At 42.5% G+C, this 25,531-nt stretch overlaps 1 long non-coding RNA gene across 1 annotated transcript; it reads left to right on the top strand.

The window, feature by feature from the left end:
• Nucleotides 1-35: 35 nt before the first annotated feature.
• On the top strand, nucleotides 36-7,594 carry LOC138442113 (uncharacterized). The gene is made up of 3 exons (XR_011257552.1): nucleotides 36-158; nucleotides 1,996-2,126; nucleotides 7,031-7,594. It is a non-coding gene; the product is annotated as an uncharacterized lncRNA (long non-coding RNA).
• Nucleotides 7,595-25,531: the final 17,937 nt, after the last annotated feature.

A 25,531-nucleotide genomic window follows, 5' to 3' on the forward strand; every position in this document is an offset into this window, starting at 1 on the left:
CTGCTCCTAATAGTGTGCCTGAAAGCGGAGCATTTGCGCCTGCGCAAGCGTGTCTGGTCGTTTGGTAGGCTTCAACCAGTACCGAAAATTAGCCCTGCCCACGGACTTGAGGAAGGACTTCGCACCTGAGAGGAGCGGCTGAGGAGAGTTAGGGCCAAGTGAGTGGCTTCCCTGAAGAAAAAATTTCCTAGGTTACGCTGTATCTCAGTCCTGTTGAATGGTGAAATATCTGAGTCTGCTCTTCAGCCTTACTCAGGCAATGTTTCTCAGATTCCGGACCCGTTCATCCCTTCCTTCTTAGATCTCAACATTGACAGTTGTCTGGAAAACCCCATTTGAAATAACAATGCTCCCACTCCTTTTCTCCTTTGCACCACAAAATTTTTGGCCATAACACTTATCATCCACCTCCTGATATGAGACGTTTATAACAAACATACACATAGAGACATACCCAAAAGAATGTAAACCCTCTAAAGGGCAGGGCCTTGGTATTTGCTGTGAAAAGTGAAAGTGAAGCTGCTCAGTCGTGTCCGACTCCTTGTGACCCCATGGATTGTAGCCCGCCAGGCTCTTCCGTCCGTGAGATTCTCCAGGCAAGAATACTGAATACCATTTCCTTCTCCAGGGGATCTTCCCAAGGGATCGAACCCAGGTCTCGCACATTGCAGGCAGATGTTTTAACCTCTGAGCCACCAGCTGGTATTTGCTGTGATACTCCCCAAATGCCTGGAAAAGTGCCCAGAATATAGTAGGAGCTCAAATTTAAATATACATATATATTGAATTAATGAGTTACTTTTGACTTTTCAACAACCTAGCACTAGGTGCTTGAGATGGAGATGAAAAGGCAGGATCCCTCCCATTGATTTCCTTGCAGTCTTCACTCTAGGTGAGCCTACAATAATTCTCGAAATTACTCTTTTCTAGTGGTATGCTGGGGCCCATTTACAATAGTTCATATTCTCTTTCAAGAGGTGATTGTTAAATGTTCAATAATTTTGTGAGTTGGTTTTTAAATACAGTGGCTCTTAATTGTAGGTTTACAATTCAGCCAATTGTCTTAAAAACAAAATATAGTAGACACTCAAACTCATAATTTCCTAATTATTTTTCTACATTTTACTATTATCTGTGCTCTTGAGATTATTTGCATCTGCTGTACTGTATGGTGGAAACAGGATATAATGGCACCTTACATGTCTCTTTCCAACAACCTGTTTAGTGGCATCCTACTGGTAAATTAAAACTGGCCAGGGTGGGAGTATTTACACCATGGAAATCCACTGAAATCAGTAATCTTTACAAATCAGACCATTCCCTCCCAATCCCCAACCCCCACCACACCCCACTCCTCTGGGACTCATTGTTTAACAGGTAACCTGGTGGCTCAGACAGTAAAGAATTTTTCTGCAATGCAGGAGAGCTAGGTTTGATCCTTTGGTTGGAGAGATCCCCTGCAGAAGGAAATAGCAACTCACTCCACTGTTCTTGCCTGGAGAATTCTATAGACAGAGAACCTGGTGGACTACAGTCCATGGGGTCCCAAAGGACATAACTGAATGACTAAAGCTTTCACACTCGACCACTGTTCCTACTGTGTGTTCACAGTAGGATAAATGACCATCCTGCCATTTATCAGCCATGATACTTGCCAAATTGCATTTCTGTTGATAATTTTCTGTCTTCCTCAACTAGAGTGTGAGCTCCTCATTGACGAGGGTTATGTTTGACACCTGTGTTCAAAGCACAGCGCTGAGCATCTATATAATAGATGTTCAACAGCTTCCCCTTGCCAACAGTCTCCAATCAGAGCACACCTGAACCCTTCCCCTTTTCTAACATAAAGCTTTTCCACTCCCCTGCCTGCCTTTGAGTCTGCCAAATGCAAGTGATGATAACTAAATCTGTTACACTAGCAAGTTCTGAATTTGTTTTAGAACTTGCTAGTTCTGAAGTTTCTGTTATTTGGATGGTTTTCATTCATTTCCATAGTTTTCCTGGAGACTCCACTGAGACATGGTCTGCTCTGTCCATCACCATGGACCCCAGCCTTCATCCGGATGAGGTTCTCACAGATACCCTAATGCCCCCCTGCTTGTGGCTGTCAAGTCTGTCTCAACATGGTAAGTAAGTGCCAAATGTGGGCTCCACTGTTTTTGTGTTGAGTTCTTCAACTATTTATTCTAAGTTTGGTACCCAGGTTTTGTTATTGGTTCCAGTATATTTGACATCCTTGGAATCAGACCATTCCTTTCCATGCTTTCTGGTTCTCTTTCATACTTCTATTTTGTATTGTGCTCTTTGAAAGTGTTGTCATAAGAAGAAGAATCATAACATAGAACACAGACACAGGTCCTCTAAACCTGTTGTTCGAACCAGTGTCCCAGACTGATGAATATTGATCTAATGAGGGCTGTTCTTACCAGACCAGCATCCATTTGGACAACCTTTGTTGTGAGTCACCAATGAAACTGGATGAGCTTCGACTTTCCTCTTGATTTTTGTTCTGAGAGTTTGTCTTTGATCTAGAGGGCGTTCACTCAAATTCATTCACCTGCCAAGGGTGGAAAATTTGTTGGGTCTATGTTCAGAGTGGTCTTGAAACACAAAGAGAACAAACATCTCTTTTAACCAACTATTTCCAGCTCTCCTGAGGTTGTCTAAGCTTACAATCTCTTTTCCTCCAGGAAAAATGGCTGCTTATGTGCAGATGGTCAGCCTTATCAATTCCCGGTAGACAGGGATGCTACTATTACTAAATTAAACCCTGTCATTTTTGCTCAGCTATCTGTATTTATTCACCTCAAGTGTTCAAAGATAAGTCAGTATATTGAAAGTGTTTTCCTTTTTCAGAAAGGTTCTCTGAAAAAGGGAAAAAATTCTTCAATAGCTTCATTTACTGGTATTTCTAAATACAAAAATCCCTTTTGTCTATATGTGCATAAGTAATCTGGACAAACCCTTGGGGTTTTAATTCAACTTCATGGGAACCATCAAAAATCTATTGCCAGACTCTTGACCTCATTGCAAAGATTTATTCCCCATAATAGTAGCTGTTGCTTAAGAAAAATAAGTAATTGTTGATGTTTTTACTGAACTAGCTCTAGGATCCTCATTTGACTTCATAGTTCCTCATATAGGACAGACATTAATGCTGGCTGAGAACATGCAACACTTTTCAGCCAGCTGATTCACCTCCTGTAACATTGTTACCCTTGTACTCTCACAGTACTAGCTAATCACCACTCCAACACTGAATTATGCCACTCTGCCAGAGGAAGGTGAACAGCACAATTGTCTTGCCTTTGTTAGAGGATCTTCTGTATGTGACTCAAATGTATTAGAGAATGCCACTGAGAACTGTGGTCTAATATTATTTATTGATGGCTCATACCTCAAAACTGAATCTGGAGGTTATCAAGCAGTATATACTATCACTAACTTAAGCTCTCCTTTGGAAATCAGTCCTCTGCCTGAGGTAAAAATCAGCCCAAATGGCAGAACTTTATTGCACTTAATAGAGCTAATCAGTTAACCGAGGACCAGAGAGTAAACATACTTAGAAAGATAGAATGTAAGCTTTTGGAGTAGTACCTGACTTTGAACACAGTGCTGGAAGTCTCATTTTGAAAATGGACAAGTGAGTAAACTTTAGATGCATTCCTACTTCTTAGAGGGGTGACTGTTATGCAAATGGAGGCTCATGCAGAAAGAAGGCATGTGTGTGTGCATGCTAAGTCACTTCAGTCCTGTCAGACTCTTTGCAACCTTATGGACTATAGACTCTCAGGCTCCTCTGCCCATGGGATTCTCCAGGCAAGAATACTGGAGTGGTTAACAATTCCCTTCTCCAGAGGATCTTCCCCCAACCAGGGATCCAACCCGTGTCTCCTGCATTGCAGGCAAATTCCTTATATATTTACTTAAAACTGCTTTGGTGATGTCTAGAATGGAACCTCCTGGAAGACAGAAACTATGACTATTTATTCACCTACTCTTCTAGCAGTTAGCGTGATGTCTGGCACATGGTAAGCATTCACAGATTTGAATGAATAAATAATTAGAATGAGTCCCAGAGATTGCTTATCATTTGATGGTTGCTGAATGAACCCAGATATGAAGAGAGGGGAGAGAGCCAGAGACAAATCAGTGACACCTCATGAGATGAGGGTATTTCAAATTAAGGAAATATTTTCCAAAGACAGATGCAAATAAACAAATAATGACCACATCACTTTGTCTTTCCTTTCACATGTGTTCTAAATTTTCAGGGTAGGGGAAATGACAAGTCTCACAAAGCATGACAGGATATGGCTGTCGTCAACCGCATTAATGAGACCTCTTAAGCAATTTGAAGCAAAATACCTTTCACACCAATGTCAAGCTTCAAAGCGGAGTTGGAAGTAGGAAGTAAGGGAGTAACTAGAATCAGTAACTAGGTTTCTCAGAAAAGTCTCCTGTGATTAGAACAAGAAAAAAGAAATATAGTAATTGCATTTTGCTTAGACTCAGAATTCAGAGAGCCTGGTCTTGCCTTCATCTGTATTTCAGATGGAGAGAGATGAAATAAAAGTAGATGTGGATGTAGCAGAAGGGAAATGAAGACCTTCCTTGGGATGAGTAAAGCAATTCTTTTTCCAGAAGGAGGAGAGGTGGGTAGAGAAAGCTTCTTCCAAGCAGGAAAACTGAGATTATTGCAATAACTTCAAAAGCAGGGACCAAGAGGAAAGCTGTGGGAGACTTCTCAGGAGTCTGTGAACTGGCCCAGAGCCTGAGGCTCGCTGCACTTAACAGAGAGTGAAGAGAGTTTCAGAGGCCCTTGGCTCAGAGTGATGGTGGGTGGGGGAGCAGTGATAAAGACCTGGGTGGCTAGTGGTCAAGTAGCAATAAGAAAGTAGCCTCTGGAATCAGGCAGACGGAACTCAGAGGCTGGCTCCTCCTCTTCCTCCAGCATGTGTGTGTTAGTCAGTCAGTTGTGTCTGACTCTTTGTGACCCCATGGACTGTAGTCCACCAGGCTTCTCTGTCCATGGGATTCTACAGGAAAAAATAACTAGAGTGGATTGCCGTTCCCTTCTCCAGAGGATCTTCCCGACCCAGGAATCGAACCCTGCTCTCCTGCATTGCAGGCAGATTCTTTACCATTTGAGCTATAGGGAAGTCAGCACCAGCATAAACTTGCGCAATTTACTGTCTCTCTAGAGAGACCCCAGCGCTCTCCTTTGTGAAAGGAACCTAATGATAGTGCAGGGAAGGAATGACGGGTGTAAAGAACTCAGCCCAGTACTTGCACTGATGGAGCACTCAGCAAGTGGGAGACCTGGTTTCTGCTGTTGCAGCCATGTGTGGCCATGGCAGTGCGTGTGTCACTTGACCCTGAGTGTGGAGAGTGTGCACTGTCTCGCTCAGCCCCCTCCTCATGGGTCTTACTAGAAGTGAAAGTGTTGGTTGCTCAGCCTTGTCCAGTTCTTTGTAACCTCATGGACTGTAGCACGCCAGGCTCCTCTGTCCATGGAATTCTCCAGGCAAGAATACTGGAGTGGGTTGCCATTCATTTTTCCACCGTATCTTCCCAACCCAAGTCTCCTGCATTGCAGGCAGATTCTTTACTGTCTGAGCCACTAGGGAAGCCCCCTTACTAGAAACTGGACAATTATAAACTACATTCTCTGGACTCCCAACTAGCACTTTAGAAACAAATTAAGTTTAGCCAATTAGATGTACTTCCATGAGACTTAGAAGGTGGAAGACATTTCCTGCTTTTTTTTTTTTTTTTTTTTTGACTGTTGATTGTCACTGGCAAACAAGGCAGTAGAGACATGGAATTTTTGGTCCTGGGATCCAGAGGCAGTATGGCCTCCTGATACCACGAACACAATCTCAGCTCTGGGTTCTTGACATCAGCAGCCCTAGCAGTAGCCCCAGAGGTGGTAGCTCCCCTGGTAGGTCAGTTCTGTAGTATTCTAGAATGCATTTCCAGAGGCCCAGTCTAGAGTCCATATCCCTTGACCCCTCAATGATTTTGTAAACACCTTATTCCCTACATTAAGTCCTTTCACAGTTAAATACCTAGAGCTATGTCCACTACCAGCATTCAATCCTGACTACTACACTAGGTGTTTGGATTTATTTCTTTCACAATATCAGTTGTTGTCACATTTTTCACATGTGGAAAAAAAAGTGTTTTTAAAACATCATTCACTTTACCTGGTAACATTATCCTCCCTGAGTTATTCGCACCTCCTGGAAGATTGACCAATTACCCATTCCCTATGTAACTAAGTCTGAGGCATTGTCATCTCCTGGTGACAGCTGCCCAAATTGCTACTGTGATGCTGGGGAGGAAGTAATCAGAGTCAGAAGAATCAGAATAGAGCAGACTTCACAATCCGAAACCAAGAAAGGGGAGCCCAATCAATACTGATGTCCTTATGGAATATTGAAAGTGGGGTCGTTGACAAAGAAGAATTTCCCCAGTACTGCTCAAAAGAGATGGAGTACTAATGACTCAATATGAGTCTTTCTGTCAGCTTGGCAGATTTAGCCTTTTCATCAAGAATGACTCACCATGCCTCATCAGTGACTGTATTGCTTTAAAAAACCACTCCCTTTGCAATGGACTCAAATCCTCTTCAGAAGGAAGGAAGTAAATACACTCTGCAGCCTTTTCATCTTGGTTTCCCTGTTGATAAAAGACCATGCTACCCATCTGACACCTGTGCTGGTGTGGTTGTAACTTCTCTATCTCCCTAGACAATAATGAGTTAGCATTCTAGATTTTTTTCAGCTTTTTGTGAGTCTAGAATAATTTTATCAATGATTCAGTTTTCTAGAGTCTGAAAACTTTGTACAGAGAAGTGAGAATAGCTTGTGAACCCACTGATCTGAATCAAAACTCTGAGCTCATCTCTATGAGAAGCCCTAAAAAGCGTGACTTGCATTCCAAAGTGGATAAACATACTGTCTTTGTTCAGTTCCTAATTACCTGCATATGGCATATTCAACACCATTTATTTTCATTCCATTAGGAAACTAATTGAAAAGGCTGCTGCTGCTGCTGCTGCTAAGTTGCTTCAGTCGTGTCCGACTCTGTGCGATCCCATGGACAGCAGCCTACCAGGCTCCTCTGACCACAGAATTCTCTAGGCAAGAGTACTGGAGTGGGTTGCCATTTCCTTCTCCAAATTAAAAAGGCTAGGCTCTTGAGTTCAAGAGAAATGGATTCAAATCCTGATCTTAGGCTTCCTGGCTCTGTAATCAAGTTACTTTACTTCTCTGTTTTTCATTTTACTAATGTGTAAAAAGAAGCAATAAGAATACCTACTTTTAATGCAGATGGCCAACAAGTGCATGAAAAGATGTTCAACATCACTAATCATTAGAGAAAGGCAAATCAACGCCACCATGCCATACCACCTAACACTTCTTAGGATGGCTATTGTCAAAAAGAATACAAATAAATAATGACAAGGATGTTGAGAGAAGGGAACCTTCCTGCATTGTTGGTAGGCATGTAAATTGATGCAGTCACTGTGGGGAAAATGCTGTGGAGGTTTCTCAAAAAAACTAAAAGTAAAACTACTGTGTGTGTATGTGTGTGTGTGTGTGTGTTAGTCACTCAGTCATGTCTGAGTCTTTGCAACCCCAGGGACTGTAGCCCACCAGACTCCTCTGTCCATGAAATTCTCCAGGCAAGAATACTGGAGTGGGTAGCCGTTCTCTTCTCCAGGGATCTTCCCAACCCAGGGATCAAACCTAGGTCTCCCACATTGCAGGCAGATTCTTTATTGTCTGAGCCACCAGGGAAGCCAGAACTACTGTATGACCCAGCAAGTCCACTCCTAGGTGTATTTTTTTAAAAAAAGAAACACTAATAGAAAAGATACATGCACCTTAATATTCATAGCAGCATTATTTACAATTGCCAAGAATAGAAGCAACCTAAGTGTCCATCAACAGATTAATGGATAAAGAAAATGTGCCCTATCTCTCTCTCTCTCTCTCTCTCTCTCTCTCTATATATATATATATATATATATATATATATATACACACATACACACAATGGAATATTACCTCATCAGTTCAGTTCAGTCGCTCAGTCGTGTCCAACTCTTTGCGACCCCATGAATCACAGCACGCCAGGCTTCCCTGTCCATCACCAACTCCCAGACTTCACCCAAACTCATGTGCATCAAGTTGGTGATGCCAGCCAGCCATCTCATCCTCTGTCGTCCCCTTCTCCTCCTGCCCCCAATCCCTCCCAGCATCAGGGTCTTTTCCAGTGAGTCAGCTCTTTGCATGAGGTGGCTGAAGTATTGGAGTTTCAGCCTCAGCATCAGTCCTTCCAATGAACACCCAGGACTGGTCTCCTTTAGGATGGAATGGTTGGATCTCCTTGCAGTCCAAGGGACTCTCAAGCATCTTCTCCAGCACCACAGTTCAAAAGCATCAGTTCTTCGGTGCTCAGCTTTCTTCACAGTCCAACTCTCACATCCATACATGACTACTGGAAAAACCATAGCCTTGACTAGACGGACCTTTGTTGGCAAAGTAATGTCTCTGCTTTTGAATATGCTATCTAGGTTGGTCATAACTTTTCTTCCAAGGAGTAAGCGTCTTTTAATTTCCTGGCTGTGATCACCATCTGCAGTGATTTTGGAGCCCCAAAAAATAAAGTCAGCCACTGTTTCCTCATCTATTTCCCATGAAGTGATGGGACCAGATGCCATGATCTTATGCAGCATGATCAATGCAGGGAAATAGAGGAAAACAACAGAATGGGGAAGACTAGAGATCTCTTCAAGAAAATTAGAGATACCAAGGGAACATTTCATGCAAAGATGGGCTCGATAAAGGACATAAATGGTATGGACCTAACAGAAGCAGAAGATATTAAGAAGAGGTGGCAAGAATACACAGAAGAACTGTACAAAAAAGATCTTCACAACTCAGATAATCACGATGGTGTGATCACTCACCTAGAGCCAGACATCCTGGAATGTGAAGTCAAGTGGGCCTTAGAAAGCATCACTATGCACAAAGCTAGTGGAGGTGATGGAATTCCAGTTGAGCTATTTCAAGTCCTGAAAGATGATGCTGTGAAAGTGCCGCACTCAATATGCCAGCAAATTTGGAAAACTCAGCACTGGCCACAGGACTGGAAAAGGTCAGTTTTCATTCCAATCCCAAAGAAAGGCAATGCCAAAGAATGCTCAAAAATTGCACTCATCTCGCATGCTAGTAAAGTAATTCTCAAAATTCTCGAAGCCAGGCTTCAGCAATATATGAACTGTGAACTTCCAGATGTTCAAGCTGGTTTTAGAAAAGGCAGAGGAACCAGAGATCAAATTGCCAACATCCACTGGATCATGGAAAAAGCAAGAGAGTTCCAGAAAAACATCTATTTCTGCTTTATTGACTATGCCAAAGTCTTTGACTGTGTGGATCACAATAAACTGTAGAAAATTCTGAAAGAGATGGGAATATCAGACCACCTGACCTGCCTCTTGAGAAACCTATATGCAGGTCAGGAAGCAACAGTTAGAACTGGGCATGGACCAACAGACTGGTTCCAAATAGGAAAAAGAGTATGTCAAGGGTGTATATTGTCACCCTGCTTGTTTAATTTATAGGCAGAGTACATCATGAGAAATGCTGGGCTGGATGAAGCACAGCTGGAATCAAGATTGCTGGGAGAAATATCAATAACCTCAGATATGCCTATGACACCACCCTTATGGCAGAAATTGAAGAGGAACTAAAAAAACCTCTTGATATTACCTCCTACCTCAGCCATAAAAAAGAATGAAAATTTTCCATTCCCAGTGACATAAATGGACTTCAAATTTAAATTATTTGCTGAATGTCACAGGAATGCAAAGATGAGCAAGCCTTAATCAAAATCCTTTAGAAATATCTGATCTAATAAGGTTGGAGGCAACCTGTGTATAAGTAACAATGAGTCTGAATGTCTGAATGAGCTGTGCTGTGTAATTCAAGATTCCATCCAACTTAGACAACAAGCTTAAGTAGGACATACTTTTTGAAAGTGGACCAGGTCTCTGTCCAGTGATAGGTAGAAGGAGTGTTCCAGGAGGAGGGGAGTAAAGAGTAATAGTATGCAGATAAAAATAAGCCTGATGGGACTTTTGAGTGGTAGGGAAGTGGACCTTAAAGGCCAAATTGAACTTGAACAGTCGGATTGCAAAAGCAACCACAGATGCTTCCCCATCCAGCATCCACAACTTAGGTAATTCTGTCCCACACTGACGCTGGACTTGGTCATGCAGCTCTTTTTGACCAGTGGGATTGATGGCAGCAAATGTGATTCAGGTAGAGACAACATGCCACTGCTGCTGCTAAGTCACTTCAGTCGTGCCAGACTCTGTGCGACCCCACAGGTAGCAGCCCGCCAGGCTCCCCCGTCCCTGGGATTCTCCAGGCAAAAACACTGGAGTGGGTTGCCAGTTCCTTCTCCAATGCACGAAAGTAAAAAGTGAAAGTGAAGCCGCTCAGTAGTGCCTGACTCTTAGCGACCCATGGACTGCAGCCTACCGGGCTCCTCAGTCCATGGGATTTTCCAGGCAAGAGCACTGGAGGTAGAGACGTGAGAAGAGCTGACATGTGTAGGCTGGTCCACCCTATACGTGGAACCTTTCTGCTGCCACATGAACAATCCTGCCCTAGCGAGTTGGCTGGTGATGAGAAACATGTGGTCTAGTACTCTCCATTGCCCAAGTCAACAGTCAGCACTGCCAGGGGAACAGCAGTCGAGCTCCCTGCAGCTGGCCATAGATCAAGAGCAAGCTCAGTCAACACCAGCAAGGGAATCACCCAGTGGGGCCGACGCCAGGGAACTGTGAGCATGTTAATGGTTGTTGTTTTAAGCCAATACATTTGGTGTGGCTTGTTAAACAGCAAAAGCCTGCTGATAATGAGAAAGAGATATTCAGAGGTGAGGGCAGGTGAGCAAATATAACATGCTATGCAGATAGATGTATGCTTTCGAAATTGTAGGCACATTGTAAATATTAGATTAAGCAAAATAATTGTTAATTTCAACAACATTCCCAGCTAATTCTTTGGCACTATTAAAGTTTGACAAGCACTAATATGTCCTAAAAATGCAAATTGAATCCACGTTGACCACTAACCTAGTCTTTCCTTTCCTAGTCAGATAGTTTTACTTCTTTAGACGGTCGAGTATACCTTTCTTCCTGCCTGCTTCCTACTATAGCGTTAGTAAAAACAAAACAGACACATCAACCCTTCCCCCTGCAAAACAACAACAAAAAACTCACCATTATCCTTTGATATTATCAAGAAACTGTATGTATGTGTTTTATTTCCCCATCCAGGTTTTGAACTAATTAAGAAATAAGACAAAGGATAAAGCAGAAGGGAGATAAAATATTTTCTTTATCACTGATAAAGTCTAGGTAAAAGACATGCCAAATGGGCTTCCCTGGTGACTCTGACCGTAAAGAATCTATCTACAATGCAAAGGACGTGGATTCGGTCCCTGGGTTGGGAAGATCCTCTGGAGAAGGGAATGGCTACCTACTCAGTATTCTTGCCTGGGGAATTGCATGGACAGAGAAGCCTGGCAGGTGGGGTCCAAAGAGTTGGACCAGACAAGCTACTAACCCACACACAAACACAAATGGGATTCCCCTGCAGCATCCAGAATTAACCAGACTTAACCATAGTGAGTGCTGGCCCAGGGCAGTCTCCCCAAAGAGAAGGAAGAGGGAAGTTCTAGCTAGGGGAGGGGGAAGAGTTAGTGAAGTGCTGGAGAGAGCCAGAAGAGTTGCCTCTGCATAAAAGGAACTCTGGGAATGGGGACAGATATCAGTATGTGTGTGCTGGTGGTAAGAGAGATATGTTCTGTATAGTTGCCATGGGCTTGCCTTGTGGCTCAGCTGTAATGCAGGAGACCTGGGTTTAATCCCTGGATTGGGAAGATCCCCTGGAGAATGGAAAGGGCTACCCACTCCAGTATTCTGGCTTGGAGAATTCCATGGACTATAGTCCAGGGGGTTGCAAAGAGTTGGACACGACTGAGTGACTTTCACTTTCTGCTCCTACCACCACTTGGATAACAACAGAGAAAAAAAAGAAAAAAGAATGTTGTCATCCTAATTGCTTAGAAGTCTCTTAAGAGCCAAATTCTTTAGAAATGATGTGTAATGATGATTGATTGGTGGTGTAATCTTTTGCTAAAAGGAAATAATATTGTAATTTGTGATTTTAAAAAATTAGATGGAGTTTAGGCTGCATAGGAATGATAAAGAAGAACATGTTTGAAAGTTTATGGACAGGATAGTACCAAACTGAGGTGAATGAAAAGCAATGTAGATTTGAGGGAAGCAAGAATTTATTTATGAAGATTGATATTTGGCCCAGGAATGGAAAGACCCATCAATGACTTCCATGTGCCTTCCAACCCTATGACTTTGAGTTGCCCTGAGACACTGTACTATTACTATTAATAATGATCATGGTAACAATAGTTAAGCTTTTTGAGCACTTACTGTGGGCCTGATACTGAACTATAAGAACAATATTTTATTTAAGTCTCATAACAAGACAATGAGGTCAGTATTTTTATTACCACTATTCTCCTTTTGTGGATGAGGAAATCAATACTTAGAAAGGTTAATGACTCATCTAAGGTCATATAACTAGTAAGTGATAGAGTGAGGATTCAAACCAGGGCACCAGTTTTATGGTCATCTATACTCATGATCTTCATTTTAACTAACTTTTTATTATTTCCATTTCAAGTGTAATACATTTTTGGTATATACCCCCCAAATTAGAAAATTCAGATTTTAGAGAAGAAAATAAAAATCACCTATAGTTTTCCAGAGAAAGATAACCATTTTTATTAAAATTGTTGTGTATACTTATCCAGTCTCTCTTCTGTGCACATGTCTACTACTTCTGTTGTTGTTTTACAAAAGAGGAAATATATTGTATATGTTTCATTACCAGCCTTTCATACTTTAACAATGCGTTATAAACATTTTCCATGTCATTCTAAAGCATGTTTTCTTCTGTAATACCATTTTAAACATCATATTTTATAATGTTATGAATTCATTATAATGTATTTAACCAATCTCTTATTACAGGTTATTTAGATTGTTAAAATATTTTCACTGTTATAAACAATTCTGTGGTAAACATTTTTATAGTATCATCTTTGCATTCATCCTTATTTCAGACGTTATTTTTGCCTACCCCAAAGCCATTTCTTCTTCCGGTGTTTCCTCCTAAGGAAACCTCAATTTTTAGAAGTTAGAAGAGAGATGTCCTTTGAACTAGACAACTTTCCTCAACCCCTGTTGTGATTTAGTGTGGCCACATGACTGAGTTCACACATTCAACGGGTTGTAAGTGAAAGCAATCAGGCCATTTCTAGTCAAATCTCAAAGAAGTAGCTGTGCTTCCCCCATTCTCTGTGTACCCACCCTCTGCTGCTGCTGCTAAGTCGCTTCAGTTTTGTCCAATTCTGTGCGACCCCATATACGGCAGCCCACCAGGCTCCCTCATCCCTGAGATTCTCCAGGCAAGAACACTGGAGTGGGTTGCCATTTCCTTCTCCAATGCATGAAAGTGAAAAGTGAAAGTGAAGTCGCTCAGTCATGTCTGACTCTTAGAGACCGCATGGACTGCAGCCCACCAGGCTCCTCTGTCCATGGGATTTTCCAGGCAAGAGTACTGGAGTGGGTTGCCATTGCCTTCTCCACCCATCCTCTAGACAGGTACAACTGCAGTTGTGCGTGGCCCCAGAGGGTAGCTGTGTTAGGCAGGGTTCGCTAGAGAAACAGAACTAATAGGATATATATAGACAGAGAGGGAGAGAGATTTACTATCAGGAATTGGCTTACATGGCTAGGGAGACTGAAAATTCTGAGATCTGTAGATGGCAAACTGGAGATCCAGGAAAGCAAATAGTACAGTTCTAGTCCAAGTCCAAAGACCTAAGAACCAAAAGAGACAGTGGTGTAAATTCCAATCCACATCTGAGTCCAAACACAGGAAAAGACCGATGGCCCAGCTCACAGACAGTCAGGCAGAAAGAAAGAATTCTTTCGTAATCAGCCTTTTATTTTGTTTAGGACTTTAATGGATTCGATAAGGCCTGACCACATTAGGGACAACAATCTGCTTTACTCAATGTACTGATTCAAATATAAATATAATCTCATCCAGAAACTCCCTCGCAGATACACCCAGAAATAATGTTTAACCAACCTCTGGGCACCCTCGACCCAGTGCAGCTGACACATAAAATTAACCATCAAAGTGACAGAGTTAGGAGATGAAGAGAGTGTAAGTACTTGATTGCCAGTTGAAGGAGAAATGCTCACTGAACAGAAGATCTTCCTTGAACTCTTCTTTCGGTAAAAAATAAACTCTATTATGTTGGAGTCATTATACGAATATTTCTGCTCTCCCGTAATAAACATTGCTGAAAAACCACACATTCAGCAAAATTGTACATTCAAAATAATGCTTTTAGGAATATTATATTTATAGTCAGACCACTAAAAATGTATGCAAGTTTATAACGAGGGCATGAACAAAAACAGTCATTGGTACCTTGGGAGACAACTTGGACAGTTCAGGCAGGAAGCTCAGCATGGTTGGAAGTTGCTCCAAGGCTATTAAAATGCTATTAAAAATAATTGTATGGAATTATAGAGATGGAGAACAGAATAGCTATTGCTCAGGGTTAGAGACGGTGGTGGACTTCCCAGGTGGCACAGTGGTAAAGAATCTGCCTACAAATGCAGGAGACCCAAGAGATGTGCTTTCAATCCATGGAGTAGGAAATGGCATCCCATTCCAGTATTCTTGCCTGGACAATTCCATGGACAGAAGAGCCTTTGGGCTACAGTCCACGAGGTCACCAAGAGTCTAACACCAGTGAGTGACTGAGCATGTACACACACAGAGATGATGGGAGAGGAGGCTGGCTGTGGCTGTGAAGTAGTAGCACAAGGGAGCCTTGGGTGGTGGAAGAGTTATGTAGCTTAGTATCAGTGGTAGTTATGCTAATCTACACGTGTGATAAATTTGCATAGATCTGCACACACACACACACACACACACAGCACACACAGTATGGGGTAGAACTGGTCAAATTTGAAGAAACTCCGTAGATCATACCAGCCACCAGTATCAGCTTCCTGGCTTTGATGCTGTACTACAGTTGTGCAAGATATTACCCGTGGGGAATCTGGGTACAGGGCATATGAAAGCTCCCTATACTTCTTCTTTTAAAAAAAATTTCCAACAGACCTGTAATTATTTCATAATCAAAAGTTCATTTTTTAAAAAATGGGCAGAAATGTTCTCTGTGGTTGCAGAAACAATACAGAGGGAAAGGAAGTTCTGAGCCTGGGGAGCTGCATCTGGGTCACCAGAGGAGAAGTACAGACTGCCCTGAGCAGGGCGAAGAGAATACCTGTCTGGAAGGAAGCCCAAGATACTGTAGTTATTTTCATTTTCTTAACAAATACCTGAAAGAGTTCTTGCCTGTGTATCAGCCAAGGTGAGGGATTCTTCCATTCCCACCAAAGGTCATAATTCTACTCTTACTATTCAATGAGAGTAACTGATATGTAAATCAGTAACATATCAGAGTTACTGATATGTGAAATATGGTGCTTCTTCTTTAAAAATATATTACTGTTTTGGATTTGGCTTGTTTTCTTTGTTCCAGATCTATTTAGCCATTTAGAAAGATATATACTTGATTGCACATGGGACATTTTCAAAATATAAGCCATAAAATATTTAAGAGACGGGGTTTTCTGGAAAGTTTTGAGTCATATGAACTGACCTGCCTTTTGTGAAGATGTCCAGATGTATTTCTGGAAATAGGCTTCTACAGACTGTTAATGTCCCAGCCCAGTGTGTAAAGGAATACATGAGGCTCAACCAAAACATAGTTGGTGACTGTAAAAACCCTCAACTCAGAGGTCCTAACCATCAGTGCATAGACGTCACCAGGGGCATTTGCTTAACATGCTGGTTATCTGCTCTCCTATTCCCAGTTTCTGAATCCTTCCATCGAGAGATAAGGTCCAGGAATAGGCAATGTAACAAGCTCCCCAGGCAGTATGGCTGGTGCCTGTCTGAGGATCTCTCTTTGAAAAACAGACTTAAAAACCTCAACAAGAAGGAGGCTGGTCCACTAGCTTTTGAGTATTTAGCTGAGTTCCTGCTAACATAGAGCACTTTGGCTGAACAGTGAGCTGTAGAAGAGACGAGTAGAGGCGATGCTTCAAAGACATGCTGAGCAAACTGAAAAGCAAGTTAAAGTGCCATGACATTGCTTCCAATAGCCTGGGATTGACAGCAGCTGACAGTTGTGCTGGTACCAGCGTCACCTCTGAATACAAAGAACATTGGGTATTTTGACTTATTTCAGCAGGGATAAAATGTTAGGGAGGAAAATATTCCCTTAACTAGTTTCCTCCTCTCAAGTGTCAGTGTAGAATAATAATGTCTTATATTCATGCATCAGCTTTCCAATCACTGACTTATTTGAAGCCATCACAAGAGAGATCTTTTAAATTATCTGCCCTTAGGCAAATGGTACATTTCTCAAAATTCCTTGACTGGTAAAAAGAAAAAAAAAAAAAAGAAATGTACTTTTGAAAAACACATCCCCAGTTCCTTATAGCTTAGAAATATTTCCTTCTTGGGATTTTAGGAGATGTCCAGTCAAAGTAAAAGTGAATATAAACAGAGGCAGAGTTCTGGTTAGCAGTTGGTTAAGACAATAAGGACAATTCTCTGCCCATGGGATACTGAGTTGCATTTGAATTTATAAAAATTATGAGATCAGTTTTTGCCAAACACTGTCTTAAACATTCGTTGAAGTAAAATTTATTGCATAAAATTAAGAAAACTATAATTATATCAATAAGTGCCAGCAAAACTGACCAGAGACCCCAAACTGTATTTGCTGTACTCTGGTTTTGAAGCTTATTTCAGTTCAGTTCCGTTCAGTTGCTCAGTCATGTCCGACTCTTTGTGACTCCATGGACTGCAGCACACCAGGCTTCCCTATTCATCACCAACTCGCAGAGTTTACTCACACTCCTGGTCCATCAAGTCAGTGATGCCATCTAACCATCTCATCCTCTGTTGTCCCCTTCTCCTCCCACCTTTAATCTTTCCCAGCATCAGAGTCTTTTCCAGTGAGTCGGTTCTTCACATTAGGTGGCCAAAGTATTGGAGTTTCAGCTTCAGCATCAGTCCTTCCAATGAATATTCAGGACTGATTTCCTTTAGGATTGACTGGTTTGATCTCCTTGCAGTCCACAGACTCTCAAGAGCCACCAGGGAAGCTGAAGCTTATTTATCATACCTAATTCTGTTTGGGGCTTCCCTGGTGGCTTGGTCAGTAAAGAATCCACCTGCAATGTGGGAGACCTGGGTTCAATCCCTGGGTTGGGACGATCCCCTGGAGGAGGGGATGGAAACCCACTCCAGCATTCTTGCCTGGAGAATCCTCATGGACAGAGGAGCCTGGCGGGCTGCAGTCCTTGGGGGTCGCAAAGAGTTGGACACGACTGAACGACTAACACAGCACATTCTGTTCTACAAGTGAGATGACAGTTCTCCTGGTGATAATAAAAGCAGAATGCCTCTGACTGCAGCCTCCCTCACTCACTCTCTCTTTCCCACCAGGAATATTTCTTTTAAGACAATAAGTACATATTTGTTTTAATTTAAATGCTATCTCCTCTAGTTTTTTCATCATACGTCTTCTCAGACATGCAGTGAAGGATTCTCCTGCAAATACAAATTGCCATATGGGCCCTCTGACTTGTGCACAAAAGAGGGAGAATGTGTATTTCAGTAAAGATACCACCATTCATCCATGTACTCAGGCCAAGATGTCAGTGAGCTACCCTGATTCTCTTCCCACCCCTAGCCCCACATCTGACACATCAGTCTCTTAGCTCTCCCTATCGTAGCAATATACCACAGAGAGGGTGGCTTAAACAACAGAAATTTATTTTTCACAATCTGGAGGAGGGAAATAAAAGATCCTGGTACCAGCCTGGTTGGTTAGGGTGATAACCCTCTTCCAGGCTTGCTGGAGGCTCAGTTCTTGCGGCTTTCTTACAGGGTGGTGAGAGGGAGTTTTTATAAGGGTACCGATCCTATCATGGAGGCTGTACCCTCATAACCTCATCTAATTCTAATTACCTCTCAAAGCCACCACCTTCTAATACCATCACACTGGGTGGTGGGGATTAGGGCTTCAACATATGAACCTTGCAGGGAGGGGGACAGAACCATTCAGTCCATAACAATCAGCAAGTCTTAAAGCTCCACCTTCAAAATACACCCCCAGATCCAGCTACCTCTTACCACTCTCACACTTGTCTAAGTCACCATCATCCCTCTTCTAAATTATTGCAGGGCCTCTTCACTGCTCCCCAGCTTCCACTCTTCCCCTGACTGCAGTCAGAGTGATCTTTTTAAAACATAAGTCATATTCTGTTGCCTTTCCGCTTAAAACATTTTAAGGCTTCCCCTTGTGCTCAGACACCATTCTGGGCCTCTGATCTCTCCAGCTCACTACTTGTCACCTTGCTCACTCCACTCTGACATCCTGGTCTTCCTGCTGTTTCTCAAAACCCAGCACTCATTCCCACCTTGGGCCTTTGCTTTTTAGGTGACGTTGCTCAGAGTGCTCATCTCCCAAATCTTTGCACTGCTGACTTCCTTTGGTTCTCTGCTTTATGTCAGCACATCAGAAAGGCCTTCTCTGAACCATCTTAAGGTAGTTCCTCCCACCCCAAAACTCCAACCTTTCACCCTGCTCTATTTTTCTTCAAGTGTGCATCTCTGCCTAACATATTAAATTGTTATTTGTTTTTGTCTGCCTCCTACACTAGAAAGTTCTCCAGAAAGCAGACACTTTTCCTATTCACTCCTCTGTTCTTAATGTCTAGGAAGGACTCGGCTCATATTAGGTGCTCAATAAATCACTGTCGGATGAATAAGTGGCGAGTTCTCCATTGTTGTTTCCATAATGACAACTCCCAATCCCTAAGGTTAGGGTCTCGAATTTTGAGGCTTGAGTGGTATCACAGGTTAGATTTCCCAGGAAGCAGACTCTGAGATGGAGAGGAGCATACAGGTTGTTTATTAGAACTTGTGGGAGGAAAGGAAGAGAGCAGGACTGGGCAGTGGGAGAAGCTGAGCTATGGCACAGTCCTGGTAGGAGCTTCAGCCAACCTTACAAGGAATTCTGAAGCCAGATGGACCCTCAGAAGCTGTCCCAAGGGGACAAGGGAGCCCTCTTAGCTGATGCCGTCTTAACAGCTGGGGATTTAGTCCTCCTCTCCCAAGTGGCACAGCAAAGCATCTTCCACAAATGGGCGGACATGTAGTTTAATCATGGTCATGCCAAGGAAGCCTGTGGCTCTTTACCTAGAGGCCTCATAATATGGCATCTGGTTCCTCAACAGTGTTACAACACTCCAGGGACTGGTTCATGGTCTTCCAAATCCACAACTCTGGTGGTATGAGAACAGAGGATATGGACCTGTCTCAGAGGTGGACTCACATTAATTCCGGTTCACAGACAGCAGTGCAGACAACCGGATGGCAGTTTATTTTATGAGTGACTGAATTTCACCCAAACTGCAGGTGTCAGGAAGGCTTGTCCATTCTTTTCAGAGCCACCTACATATAGCTTCCCAGGCTGTGCATTGCAGAACCCGAGGGCTGCCATTCATGTGGACTGCAGTGAGAATGGTATAACCCCCACCCATACTGTGCAGTGTATCAGCCCTGAATAACTAATAGGTTGGTTGGAACCAGGTGAGGAGAGTCAGGTAGAGAGACTTCAGAAGTTGGTCCCCAGATGACAATGCTTGAGACAGTTCTCCTCACTGCCAAGACAATCTTACCAACAGAACCACAATATTATATGAAGCCTATTGGCCAAGGTTCCATCCCATGTGTAGCTTTTGAATGAGCTCTCTCTTTAATCGTGTTTATCACCAAGAGAAGAGGGTACACTTCACAAGTGAATGCATTGCCCCTCTGCATATAATATAGTTTAAATAGCTAAATACTAGATACTAAATAACTAAAGCTAAAGTCTATTTTAGAATATTGTTTCAATAGGTTTAAAAAATACTTTTGTATTTTTCAAAAAGCAACAACAAATATATGTCATTATATACTATGTTTCTTATGGTCTTTGAACTTTTCTGTGCTAATTTAGATAATTAGAAGATACAAAAAGTTTGCATTTAATTTATGAATGAAAAATCTAATTCAGTAATCAAACAGAACAGTTTATTCCCACCTGTGTCACTTAGCAGCTCTGTGATCTGGGGCAAGTCACTTGGTCCTCTATGCCTCAGTTTCCTCATCTATAAGATGTCAGTAGTAACAGCCAATTCAGAGTGTCCCCTTGAACATGAAGTAAAATTCCATGAAACAATGCATATAGAACAACACAACATCTAGTGCTGCTGCGGCTGCTTAATCACTTTACTCATGTCCGACTCTGTGCGACCCTATTGACTTCAGCTTGCTAGGCTTCTCTGTCCATGGGATTCTCTAGGCAAGTGTACTGGAGTGGGTTGCCATGCCCTCCTCCAGGCATCTTCCCAGCTCAGGGATTGAACCTGCATCTCATATGTCTCCCACATTGGCAGGCGAGTTATTTACCACTAGAACCACCTCAGTTCAGTTCAGTTCAGTTCAGTCTCTCAGTCGTGTCTGACTCTTTGCGACCCCATGAATCGCAGCACGCCAGCCCTCCCTGTCCATCACCATCTCCCGGAGTTCACTCAGACTCCCGTCCATCGAGTCAGTGATGCCATCCAGCCATCTCATCCTCTGTCGTCCCCTTCTCCTCCTGCCTTCAATCCCTCCCAGCATCAGAGTCTTTTCCAATGAGTTAACTCTTCGCATGAGGTGGCCAAAGTACTGGAGTTTCAGCTTTAGCATCATTCCTTCCAAAGAAATCCCAGGGTTGATCTCTTTCAGAATGGACTGGTTGGATCTCCTTGCAGTCCAAGGGACTCTCAAGAGTCTTCTCCAACACCACAGTTCAAAAGCATCACTTCTTCAGTGCTCAGCCTTCTTCACAGTCCAACTCTCACATCCATACAACCTGGGAAGCCCAAATTAACACAGCATGGGAACACAACTTGGGAACTGTGGCTATTAATATGTTAAGTGTACTTTCATATTGTACTTTCATAATAGTCACATATGGTATGTGGCTATTAGTGTGTTAAGTGTACTTTCCCCCTCCCATTATCTAGAAGGATGGTTAGAATTTGCATGAGGTGGGCAATAGCATGTAGTCACAGTTCTGCTGTGAATTTTTAAGGTTTCCATGTATTCATTGCCTCAACACCACGTCTCTCGGATTCACTGTCCTGTCCTGTGGTAGTTGGGCTTGCTAACAGTTGCTAAGTCATATCTGACTTGCAACCCCATGGACTGTAGCAACCAGACTCCTCTGTCCTTGGGATTTCCCAGGCAAGAATACTGAAGTGAGTTGCATTTCCTTCTCCAGGGGATCTTCCTAGTCCAGGGATTGACTTCGTGTCTCCTACATTGCAGGCAGATTCCTTACCACTGAGCCACCAGATAATGTACAACATAATAAATGTAATTAAAACTGCTCTATAATATATATGAAAGTTTTATTTTAAGAGTGTAAATCTAAGGATTCTTGTCTTGAGGAAAAATATTTTTTCAGTTTCTTTAATGTATCTATATGAGATGATGGATGTTCTACTATGTTAATCATTTCATAATGTGTATAAGTCAAATTATTATGCTGTACACCTTAAACTTATTCAGTGCTGTATGTTAACTATATCTAAATAAAACTGGAAGAAGACGAAAAAAAAAAAATAGCCACAAATAACATACAATGAATGGGCATGGCTATGTTCCAATAAAATTTTAGTTACAAAAACAGGCAGTGGACTAGATTTGGCCTGAGAGCCTAGCTTGCCAACCCCTGAACTGGATAAACTGATTGATTTCATGGCACAATAGTAATATCTATGCACTACTTTTCCTATCCCCTTTCTTGTAGACTCTTGAATTGATACTCAGTGATTCCAAAAGAATCTGCCTCTCCTTGCTTCTTTCTTAATGAGCATGAAATATCATCAGCTCCAAGTGGAGAAAGGCTTCTAACCCTGCCCATTCAACTCAGGGCTTCAAAGCCCAAGAGAAAAACAGACTTGCTGATTGTCCTTACTGATCCCAACACATCCAATGTATTTGAATAGCCATTTGACATTTTCAAGAATGCTAACAGATACTACGTAATTAAGTGTATTATCTGTGCTATCACATGTTAGTCTGCATTTTGTGTTGTTACTTCCAAGCTCTACCAGTTGTGGATCTTAGCCACCAGTAGGTGGCATCTCCATTTAATATTAATGAATGCTCACCTAGTCGCGGCCCCTTACTTCAGGAAATAAGACCCCTTTCAAACATTTCAAAATAGTTATTTGTAATTTATAATTACAAAATAATCTTTTAGCCTCCTAGAATTCCATCCAGATGGCATTTATAAATGTTTTTAAATTAGCCTATAGTGGATTGAATTATGCACCCCCCCCCCAACAAAGTTATGTCCACACCCTAATTTCTGAAACCTGTGAATGTGACCCTATTTGGAAAAACGGTCTTTTCTGGTATAAGTTAAGTGTCACAAGATGAGATCATCATGGATTACCTGGGGAATTATCTAAAGTCAATGGCAAGTGTCCTTGGAAGAGACAGAAGAGGAAAGACACTGGCCATGTACAGACGGAGGCCAAGGCACGAGTGATGTCGCCCCGTGCCAAAGAGGGGAGGTGGAAGAGGCAGGGAAGCATCTCCCCTAGAGCCTTCAGAGGAGGCAGCTTGCCACCGTGGATTTTGGACTTCTGGCCTCCAGAACTACAAGAGAATACATTTTTGTTGTTTTAAGTCACCAAGTTAGTGGTGGCTTGTTATGGTATCCCTAGGAAACTAACAGACAGTCCAAAAAATAAATAAATAAAACGAGTGAAAATCAAAGTAGATCGTTTAACAAAATTATGACAAGTCAAACTCAGTTGCTTAACTAAAATGTTTGTGGCTCAGATGGTAAAGCATCTGCCTGCCAAGCAGGAGAACTGGGTTTCATCCCTGGGTCAGGAAGATCCCCTGGAGAAGGAAATGGCAACCCACTCCAGTACTCCTACCTGGAAAATTCCATGGATGGAGAGCCTGGTAGGAGGATGGAGGAGCCTATGGTCCATGGGATCGCAAAGAGCTGGACACAACTGAGCAACTTCACTGGTTCACTCAACTGTAGATCTTCTATGACTGATGCCAAAGTTGAATACTCTAGTACTTGGGCCACCTGATGCAAAGAGCTGACTTATTGGAAAAGACCCTGATGCTAGCAAAGATTGAGGACAGGAGGAGAAAGGGGCAGCAGAAGATGGGATGGTTAGATAGCATCACCAACTCAATAGACATAAATTTGAGCAAAGTCTGGGAGATAGTGGAGGACAGAGGAGCCTGGCTTGCTGCAGTCCTTGGGGTAGCAAAGAGTTGGACACAATTTAGCAACTAAATAACAACAACAAATGCACATATCACTGTAAACATGAATGTTCCTATCGTTTGTGAGACAGAATTGTATTGGAAACCTGTATTTTGATTTCCAAGGATAACAGACCTTGTTTCTTTTCCAACATCATACCCCTCCCATACATCATTCAGGAACAATGAGGCATTCAACTGTCCATGACAGCTTTACCAAGTGCAATATTAGAAACAAAGCAGGAACCACATAGAGAAATAAGCACAATACAGCATCTCTGAATAAGCCATTCTGGTCTTATTTATTATGACCTCATATAGGACTCATTCACATCCATTCAGCAAGCACTTACTATGCACCTAGCGAACACCAGACTCACTGCTAGGTGCTGAGCAGTCAGAGATGAGTCAAATATAGTTCTTGTGGTTTAGTTGAAAAAGTCAAAGTTGCCTAGAGAGACAAATAAGGAGTCAGCTATGGTGCATGTGACAAGTGAGAGAGCAGAGTGGCGATGGGAGCACAAATAGAGGCATCCCTGACCTATGTGAACAGAAGGAGGAGGAGGAGATGGAATCTGGGCTGAATCTCGAAAGCGTGATTGAATGGATTTCAGGCTGGGGCACCTACCATCAGGGACCAGCGAGTGAGAGCATGAAGACTGGGAAACTGGGTTGGTATATGTGGATTAGAGAATTATATTACAGAAAAGCTGAAGATACATATTAAAAAGCAGAGACATTACTTTGTCAACAGTGGTCCGTCTAGTCAAGGCTATGGTTTTCCCAGTAGTCATGTATGGATGTGAGAGTTGGACTATAAAGAAGGCTGAGCGCCGAAGAATTGATGCTTTTGAACTGTGGTATTGGAGAAGACTCTTGAGAGTCCCTTGGACTGCCAGGAGGTCCAAGCAGTCCATCCTAAAGGAGGTCAGTCCTGGGTGTTCATTGGAAGGACTGATGTTGAAGCTGAGACTCCAATACTTTGGCCACCTGATGCAAAGAACCGACTCATTTGAAAAGACCCTGATGCTGGGAAAGATTGAGGGCAGGAGGAGAAGGGGATGACAGAGGATGAGATGGTTGGATGGCATCACCGACTCAATGGACATGAGTTTGGGTAAACTCCGGGAGTTGGTGATGGACAGGGAGGCCTGGCATGCTGCAGTTCATGGGGTCGCAAAGAGTCAGACACAACTGAACGACTCAACTGAACTGAACTGAAGATGCAAACAGACTTGTGATGGTGAAGGGCCTTGGTAAGGGGCTCAGATTTCATCCTTAAAAACATTTGAGTGCCATTAAAGAGTTTTTCATCCATGACTAAGTGAAATTTGATCAGCTTGGGCTTTCCTGGTGGCTCAGATGGTAAAGAATCCGCCTGCAATGCAGGAGACCCAGGTTCGATCCTTGGGTCAGGAAGATCCTCTGGAGAAGGGAATGGCTAACCACCCCAGTATTCTTGCCTGGAGGATTTGATGGACAGAGGAGCCTGGCAGACTACAGTCCATGGGTCTCAAAGAGTTGGTCACCACTGAATGACTAATACTTTTACTGCTTTCACATGATCAGATTGCTGTCTGGAAATGTTCATCTGCCGCTGCATGGATGGGGCAGAAGTAGTCAAGGAAATCATGTTGAGAGTCTGTTGCATCCATCTATCCGGGCTTTTGGAAAACCTGCAGTAGTGGTGATGAGGAGCAGAAAGTCTGGAGAGGGTATTAAGGGGCTAGTTCTTAGGACTAGCTATGGGGTCAGAGAAGAGGGAACAGTAGATTTTTAAAATTACTCTCTCTCTCATTTTTGAACCCCAGAAGGATTAAGTACTGTCTTTTTATTCATCTCTGTACCAGCCCAGCCACTTGTACAAAAATAAGTCTTCCATTTGTTAGTAGTTGAATCAATTTCCTAGGTTTCTATTA

This window comes from Ovis canadensis, chromosome 6 (assembly GCF_042477335.2).
Source record: "Ovis canadensis isolate MfBH-ARS-UI-01 breed Bighorn chromosome 6, ARS-UI_OviCan_v2, whole genome shotgun sequence".
NCBI classification, from domain to species: domain Eukaryota; kingdom Metazoa; phylum Chordata; class Mammalia; order Artiodactyla; family Bovidae; genus Ovis; species Ovis canadensis.